We start from the raw sequence: 8,283 nt of genomic DNA, 5'->3' as shown, positions 1-8,283 counted from the left end.
CACGGCCCGGCGGTCAGTGAGGCAAAAATGCTGGTCAGCGGACGACCTCCCCGTTGGAAAGGCAACGCCAACGGCCACTCCTTGCTTCCCTCCACCTCTGGGGTGATCACTGACGTGCGTGATCACGCATCCAGATCACGTGTCCAGGGCTGGAAGCTCCGGCCGGACGCACGCCCTTTAGAGGCGGGGAGAGAACTCTACCAAGAGACAAGGGCCGGGGACATCAGTTCAGTTTGTGGGGATCCAGTGACCCGAGCCACGCTGGGACATTCCCTCCAAAGTACAGACCACGGATCCTGTGCCTCCCACCAGGGAGAAGAAGGCCTCTCGGGGTTCTGGTCCTGCTCACGGTCACGGCCGCGGCGTCACTTTGGAGAAGCGTGCGTTTCATCCTCACAAACTTCCGCCGCGCCTACCGGAGGTCCTGGCCCAGAGCCGCGCGCTTCCCCCAAGGGGCCAGCAGGCAAGGAAGGAGCCACCTCCCGCCGGGGACCAACCTTGCCCCTCAGAAAGAGGGGCCCTGCTCTCACATGTGCGAGTCAGGCGCTCAGGCGATGCCCCGGGGCGGCTCGTGGTCTCACGGCAAGTGGACCGGGGCGGCCCTGCCAGGGGCCGTGGTTCACCCTGACACCCTTCCACTGCGCACCCCTGGGAAGCGATGTGGACACGGATCTTAAGGACGCGTTCCCAAACGGCATGAGCTCAGCCAAGGAAGCAAGGGCGCGTGAGCAGCGGGAGCGGAGGGTGGGGAGCGCAGGGGGCACCCCCACGTCCCCGGAGGACCGAGGAGGCCCTTGCCCAACTGCCGCCGCTCTGCACCCACTGTGCGGAGGCCGCCTCTGCGCCTGGGGACCCGACCTGCTATCCCAGCCTCCCGGGACCTGGCACCTCCCTCTGCCCCAAGGCTTTCCTCCCCCCCTGCACCCCTGCTCCGGGCACAGACCTCCTGTGCTTTGCAGCCTCCCCGGGCCCTTCCGGGGGACCCAGAGGGGAAATCGTCCAAAAAGGACACTCGCTTTTCCACCCCCGGCCTGTTTCTCCCCCACATCTCCTCTGGTTCAGGGGGCAGAACCTCTGCTCATCCTTCCGTCAGACAAGACCCCACACCAGTGCCTTGTTCCCTGCTCACACTCGCGCCCCCCCCACACCCCTGTGCCCCCTGTGCCCCCACACCCCCCTCACACCCACATGCCCCCCACATCTGCAGCCCCCCTACACCCACACCAAACACCCGAGCAAATGTTCTCAGGCCTAACCTCAAATCAGTTCAGACCTGCATACCTTTACCTCTGACTCCTCCACAGACCCCCTCATGTCTTACTAGGACCATTGCAGTAGCCTCTCAGCCGGCCCGCCTCCCGCTCTTGACGGGCACCATGCATGTGCACCAGACCAGCTGATGGTGGGGTGTCCCCGGGGGGTTATCTTCCCTTTTCTGGCTCACTCCGATAGTACCCAGATGATCTTGCTACAAATAATTAACACCTTGACGTTTACCGAGGCAGGGACACGGGATCAGTGGCATGGGCACACCCGGGGGACCCCCGCTCTGAGGTCAGAGACGACGGTGGCGGCGGGAGGGCACCACGGGCACCCGCCGGTCCACGTCCCGAAACGAAAACCACACCCAGAAGTGGCCGGGTGCCCCCCGCCCCCCACCTGCACCCTTGTAATTAGCGGCCCCTCCCCCCATTACAAGCTCTGCGACCAAGGGGGACCAAGGGGGAGCCGGGTGGGCAGGATGCTGTGCAGCTTACGGGACCAAGAGGAAAGGGGCCATAAAGGGTTAATTAAAGGGGCGCGGGTGTCCCAGCCCCTCTCCGGTGTGGACGTTCACAAGCCTTTGTGAGGGGCCCCGACCGTGAGAACTGCGGTCCTAACGTACCCCCTGTGGCTCACCTAGCACGGAGAGACCAGAACTGTCTGCCTGCCCTGCTCCCCCACCACGAGCCCTCTCCCCTCACTAAGGAACTGGGTGGTCTGGGTGGGGGTGGAGGGAGAGGCGAGATCTGCAGACGGGCCATCCTGGGGCCGGCCAGGTAGCCAGCTGGTGCCCGGCAGGTGCCCCTCAGCGGCACCCCGGCAGCCCGCCAGGCCCCTGGGCACTGCTTGTCACCCGCCACTGCCGTTCCCAGAGGCTGTTATCTCCCCCCCCCCCCCCCCAGCACGCAGAGGTGCATTCCAGAATCTCCTACTCCAGACATGGTTCTTAATGACCAGTGACGTTGAGGAGCATGTTAGAAATGCCACCTGTCTACGCCCCCCACCACCGACCTGCCCCCATCTTCCTCCCGCTCCCAGGCAGCAGCACGCACGGGCCTCTCCCGTCAACCCAAGGCTGTGCCCGGCTGCCCTGGGACCTCCCAGTGGGTGGTGGCACCGGGCCTCTCCTCGGAGGTCACCCGACGGCCCTGCCCGAGGGCCCGCGGCGCCCAGACCTGCTCCCTCTCCGGGCTCCTTCCTTGCTACGGAGGGCTGTGGTCAGGTCACAGCCGCACCCTCCCCTGCATGGCACGCCCTGACCTGTCTCCTCAGGGATATCAGGAGCCGGCAGGGCCTCTGTCTCTGCTGACATGGCTGACGGGTTTCAACTCGGCTGTGGATTCTGATTCACCGGGAAGGGCTTCCTAGAGCATTACGTTAAGAAGGATTCTGAGGCGGTATCTGCTAGGCTGGCCGTGCACGTCCCGGGACGGGGCTGCCCTGGGATTCAAGCGGTCCGGCTCTTAGAGCCCATGGCGGCCACAGGGCGTTCTCACCTCCGCGGGCTCCTCGCAGGCCCCTCCTGCCTGTCTGCCCAGCGGAGCCTCCAGGTACGTAGCTGAACAGGCAGGAGGGACCAAGGGGCCGCCCTTCGCCGTGACCCTGCCAGAGCAGTGGCGTCAGCCTGAGACCCCGGTAGGAGTCCACACTTCCTCCATCCGGGAAGCAAGGGGCGGGGGCGTCTCCTGCACCCCTGGGAGACGGGTTTTTCTCCTGGGTGTGCTGTGCTCCCAGGAAGCGAGCCTCACCCTCTCCAAGGAGCAGGTGGGATCCCTACGGGCCAGGCGGGGGGGAGGGGGGGCGGGGGGTTCGGGCCTAGAACCAAGTGTCCCAGGGTGGTGCCCAGCACCTAGGAGATGCCTGGACCGGCCCTGCCTCTGTCTGGGAGGTCACTGCCTACCCACCCCACTGCTGGAGCCTCGCTGCTCTCCCGGGACCACACGGCTTTGTGTAAAGGGCGCCTCTGAGACGCTCAGTGCAAACCCCTCATTTGACGAGCGGCAGAGGGGAGCTGCGTGCGGTGCAGGCCGCGGGGAGCAGAGCCCCAGAGGCCCAGAGAGCTGCCCACGTCCGGCTCTCCCCGCAGCCGGACCTCCGTCTCCCCGAGGAGAGCACACGCCTCTTGCACGCGTACCTGGCCTCCCGCGCGTCCGAAACCCACTCACGCTGCAAACAGCCTCCCTGAGCTCCACGCTGGGAGCCTGAGCGCCAGCCCCGTGTCAAAGAGCCTATTTAGAAAGATGACCTATTTTTAGCTGAATCTTCTGCCGGTTGCTAAATATCTGTTTAAATACATGAATTAACACATCTGTCAACAGTACTTAGAGTGGGACTAAAACACGCTCTCACGGAGGAAGGTAATTTAAAACAAAACACGCGGCATAATGAGCCACTTGGAGCCGAGGCCCCCGCATGCGGCCCTTGTTCTGCGCTCCTGGGGGCCGTGCCCCTGGCAACCCGGGCCGGGCCGCCCCTCAGACGGGGCCAAGGGCGCCACGGGCCGTACAGTGCCCGAGCCGGAGCCGCCAGGGCCCAGTAGCAGCGTGTCTGTGTCACCCGGGGCCATGGACCGCGCAGAAGGAGCCCACGGCTGCCCGGAACAGCATTTGGAGGGCCGGAACATCCATCCCGCCCTGCAGAGCTCAGGCTCATCCTGGCAGCAGGCGTCGGGACGGCCTGGAGCCCACTGTGCTGGGACCCGACAGGACCCTGCGGGGGGACAGGCCGGAGCCCTTTCTGGGGACCCCTCTCCCTTGCCTGCAGCCATCTGCCATCCTTCCAGGGTAGCACCTTTGACCACCCCATGGCCAGGATTCTCAAAGGATGGACCCTGGCCGGTGGGGTCACATCCTGCTCTCGATGGGGGTCCTTCCAAGCACCAACGCAGCCGGCATCAGAGAACCCGACTTCGCCCAGATGTGCCACTTCCTTGTCACATGACCTCCAGAAAGGCACTCCTTCACCCGCTGCCTCAGTTTCCCCTATGGGCCGTCGCACTGATCGGAAGCACAGGGAATAGTTCAAAGGTCTTGGAGCAGGGAAATTGGAACATCGTCAGCGTTCCTCTGACAGCACGTTATGAAGCCACCTACCCCACCCCTTCCTTGCCTTAATTTCCCTCAATGGATATTGGGGCTGGAGGATGCAAAACGGAGAGGGACAGGGGCGCCTGGTGGCTCAGTCAGTTAAGCGTCTGACTCTTGATTTCGGCTCAGGTCATGGTCCCACGGTTCGTGAGTTCGAGCCCTGCACCGGGCTCTGGGCTGATGGCCGGAGCCTGCTTGGGATTCTAAATAAATAAATAAATAACTTTTAAAAAAAGTGGAGAAGGACAGACAGCGCCCTTGCATGGTGGGCAGCTGTGAGAGAGATGTGTGGGCCCCAGTGAGATAAAGAAAGACCCAGAAAATCAACAAAGGTGTTCCTGGTCTTCATGGAGGACAAGGGACTCCGGGCCAAGACTGGACAGACAGACAGCTGCTCCAGGGGCTCTGTAGGGACCTGGCCCATCCACAGGTCCTTAGAGACAGGGGAGTCCCTTATTCCAGGCTGAGCTTTGAGCCGGTCTGCTCCCGTGGCCCCCACACCATCCCCCGCTCTCTGTCCGCCTCCAGCCCACTGCTGACGGCAGCAAGAAGGCCCCGGAGCCTCTCAAACAGGAGGTAAATGAGCACGGGGTCTGCAGGTGCCCCGGGATGGCAGAAAAGTGACCACTCGCCTTCAAGGGGCTGCCAACGTGGCCCGTGGCACCGTTAGAGCTGGCCTCTCCCAGAGCTCTGTCTGCCTCTGTCTGGTGCCCGAGCCTTGTGGCAACCATCTGCTTGGTGGGAAGCCCATAGATCGATACTCCCCAGCTCCCCCCCCCCGCCCCCGCCAGCTTTGGGGATAATAATCTCATGACCATTGTCTTCAGTTGATGGGACAGGAGAGATCCGTGAGGCCACCAGGGGGACCAGGGGAAGGTGTGTTCTATCTTTTTACAATTACCTACTGTCATTTCTGAAGATGAGGAGTGATTTCCAGAATTACAGAGACGTTTAGTTACAATACCAATAGAAGTGACACTGATGGGAGACATCTTGGCTGTGTAGACCTCCGGGAATCCAAAGGTAATAAAATCCACGTACGATGTTGTCGTCTAGAAAACAAGAATGCTACACAGGCGTGAGACTGTTTTTGAACAAATATACCAAATCTGATGTGTGTGCGTGATCACGAGAAGAGCCAGGACCACCCTTGGGAACCACCGTTCTTCACGAAGTTCTACCAAGCGATGAAGAGGCTCCTTCTGAACCTTTCGTGCGGTGTGGTCCCCAAACCAGCAGCATCAGCATCACCCGGGGACTTGTTAGAAAGGTGGATTTTTGAGCCACACCCCAGGCCCATTGAATTAGAATCCACATTTTTTAACATTTTCTTTTTTTTTAATGTTTGTTTATTTTTGAGAGAGAGACAGAGCATGAGTGGAGGAGGGGCAGAGAGAGAGCGAGACACGGAATCCAAAGCAGACTCCAGGCCCTGAGCTGTCAGCACAGAGTCAGACGTGGGGCCCAAACTCACGAACCGCGAGATCATGACCTGAGTCGAAGGGACACTCAACCGACTGAGCCACCCAGGCGCCCCTAGAATCTACATTTTGATAAGATCTCCACAATGCTTGCGCGCACACTTGAGTTTCAGAAACACCGATCTAGAGGACCCTGCTATGTCTTAACTGTGGGTAACACCTCACCAGATGGCCTGGAGCTGGCCAGGTCTGGTTTTCCAGGTCTGGGGTCATCTTCTCCCACCTCCCCACACTCCCCTGGTGAACAGAGTCGTGTGTGGACAGGTCTGTTCATCTGTTTCTGTCTCTCCTTGCCGTTCCTGCCCAGAACTCATGTGGCTTCCAGAGACACTCTTTGGAGCTTCGACGGGATGGCTCCCCGGGCTTTAGATGGAGACAGATATGATCCGAGCTGACAGCTGTCTGCGGGACTTGCCCACTTTCTTGATACGAAATTTCGTCTCCGATTTCCCGTTTCCCATTAAATACCTCTCTGGCAGTAGCAGCTAGGATTGAAAACAGCCTGCCTGGGTTTTGCCTCTTAACTATGATTTTCCCCTCGTGCGCATCTCTGCAGGTGAAGAGACAGGTGAACCGAGGCTCCAGGGAGGGACGCAAGACAGAGAGCTGGTGCTCAGACGGGACTCCCAGCCGTCTCTCCACTCAGAGTCGAGCAGCGTGTTGACACTCCATCTCTCAGTTCGTGTTCGGTGATGGAGGGTTTGTCTATGTGTTGTTTGTTTTTCTGATCAGAAAAGAAGAGAAGAGAAAAGAAGAGAAAAGAAGAGAAAAGAAAAGAAGAGAAAAAACATACCAGACCTCAAACATCTTGTGCCCATGTGTGTGCCTCCCCTTTCTGAAAACCCACTGACATGATCAAATAAAGGTAAACTAAAATATAATCTGTAGCGATACCTGGAGACAGAGGACTGTCAGTGAAACAGACTTCTAGAAATCCTGGAACGCATGACAGACATGGGGTTGGTTGAGCACAAGGTGGGTCGGGGCAATGTGACCCGTGATTGGGTGCAGGCCCAGAGGGGTGCACGGGGAAATAGCCACCAGAAGACCCCTCAGCCCAGAGCAGGCAGGACCGGAAGCCAGGAGGGGCTGGGGACGGTCTGAGAGATTCACACGGACAGACTTTGTGAGCCATGCCAGGCAGCGGGGGCCGTGGTGGGTGGCTCCTGCGTCCCCAGGCAAAGCCCCCTGTTGAGCGAAGACAAGGCAGAAGTGTGGCCACCCTCTGGAGGAGAAGGCACCAGAGCAAACACAGGGAAAGCAAAAGGGCCTCCTCGTGCCCTTGGCCCCCACGTCCGTTCCTCCCTACCACGCTTCTGCAAGTATGAGTCATTTCAGACACAGAAGACGGTGAGGCTTCACCAACTAAGGGCAGGCATGGAGGAGGAACAGGGAAGCAGTTCGTGGGGAACAAAGACAGGAGGTGGGAATTCTAGCAGCGACCCGTGTCCAGGGCAGGTGGCCAGCGTGCTGTCACCAGGACTCACCGGGAATGGACAGCACAGTGAGCGAAGGAAGCGTCCGTACCTTTCCAGCCTGTTGATGAACTGTTCCTGGCCGTGTAGAACAGCCAGCCCCGTAGAAGGTAGAAGTAGACCTTCTACGGTCTAGAAAGTGGAAGGACACCCCCAGCAAGCCCACCCACCCATTCAGCGCACCCGGACACAGCCCAGCTATGCAGCCCACGGCACTGGGGGCAGACGGGGGAGACACAGCCTGATGGGGAAACGCAGGAGAGCCCACACCACGTGCCCACGTGGGCAGACGAGGCAAACTCAGCAGAAGCACGTGCACAGCAGGAGGGTAAAGGGGGCAGGTGGGCAGCAGTGAGACGAGGCCGGTGTGTAAAACAGGACAGAAGAAGTGTAAGGAATGCAAAACTTCTTAATGAAGAAGCCAAATTCATAGTCGCCAAGACATTGGAGAGGTTAGACTAATTCCGAAAGTCTGGCAGACAGGGAACATTTAGGAACCTACTGTTCTAATATACTAGTCTCTTAACTCTGGTTTTATCTGAGAACTATAAGGAAATTTTGACGAACTTTATGCTAATAATCTTCAATAATACCTTTCTTGATTATTAATGAGCTAATAAGACTAAAGTTAATAGGTGTACGGAGAATTTTAATGCCATCATAAACATGCCTCATTTATAAGGCACATGTAAAAATCTGTCCTTAACAATTAAAGAAGACATGTTTTCCCCAGACACACATGAAGCACCTATATAAAAATTGACTGTGAATTAAGTCACAAAGCAAGTCTCACCAAATTTCAAAAACTGTCATGTTTCTTAGCACAAAGCAATTAAATTACAAGCTGTTAACCAAAAGACATGTGTGACTAATGATACAATAACTTACAATACCAGAAAAGGCAAACTAGGTGATTCTGGAAAATCCTCCCCTCTGGGGACAAATGGTGAAGCTGAATAAAATTTAAGAAAAGCGTCT

At 58.3% G+C, this 8,283-nt stretch overlaps 1 long non-coding RNA gene across 1 annotated transcript; it reads left to right on the top strand.

Moving 5' to 3' along the window:
* The first annotated feature begins 2,359 nt into the window (after nt 1-2,359).
* On the top strand, nt 2,360-6,711 carry LOC109503196. Its single transcript, XR_002162102.3, has 2 exons — nt 2,360-2,813; nt 6,387-6,711. It is a non-coding gene; the product is annotated as an uncharacterized LOC109503196 (long non-coding RNA).
* Nucleotides 6,712-8,283: the final 1,572 nt, after the last annotated feature.

Source organism: Felis catus, chromosome C1 (assembly GCF_018350175.1).
Source record: "Felis catus isolate Fca126 chromosome C1, F.catus_Fca126_mat1.0, whole genome shotgun sequence".
Lineage (NCBI taxonomy): Eukaryota > Metazoa > Chordata > Mammalia > Carnivora > Felidae > Felis > Felis catus.
The sequence above is the reverse complement of the archived record's forward strand: the minus strand, read 5'-3'. Positions and strand labels throughout refer to the sequence as shown.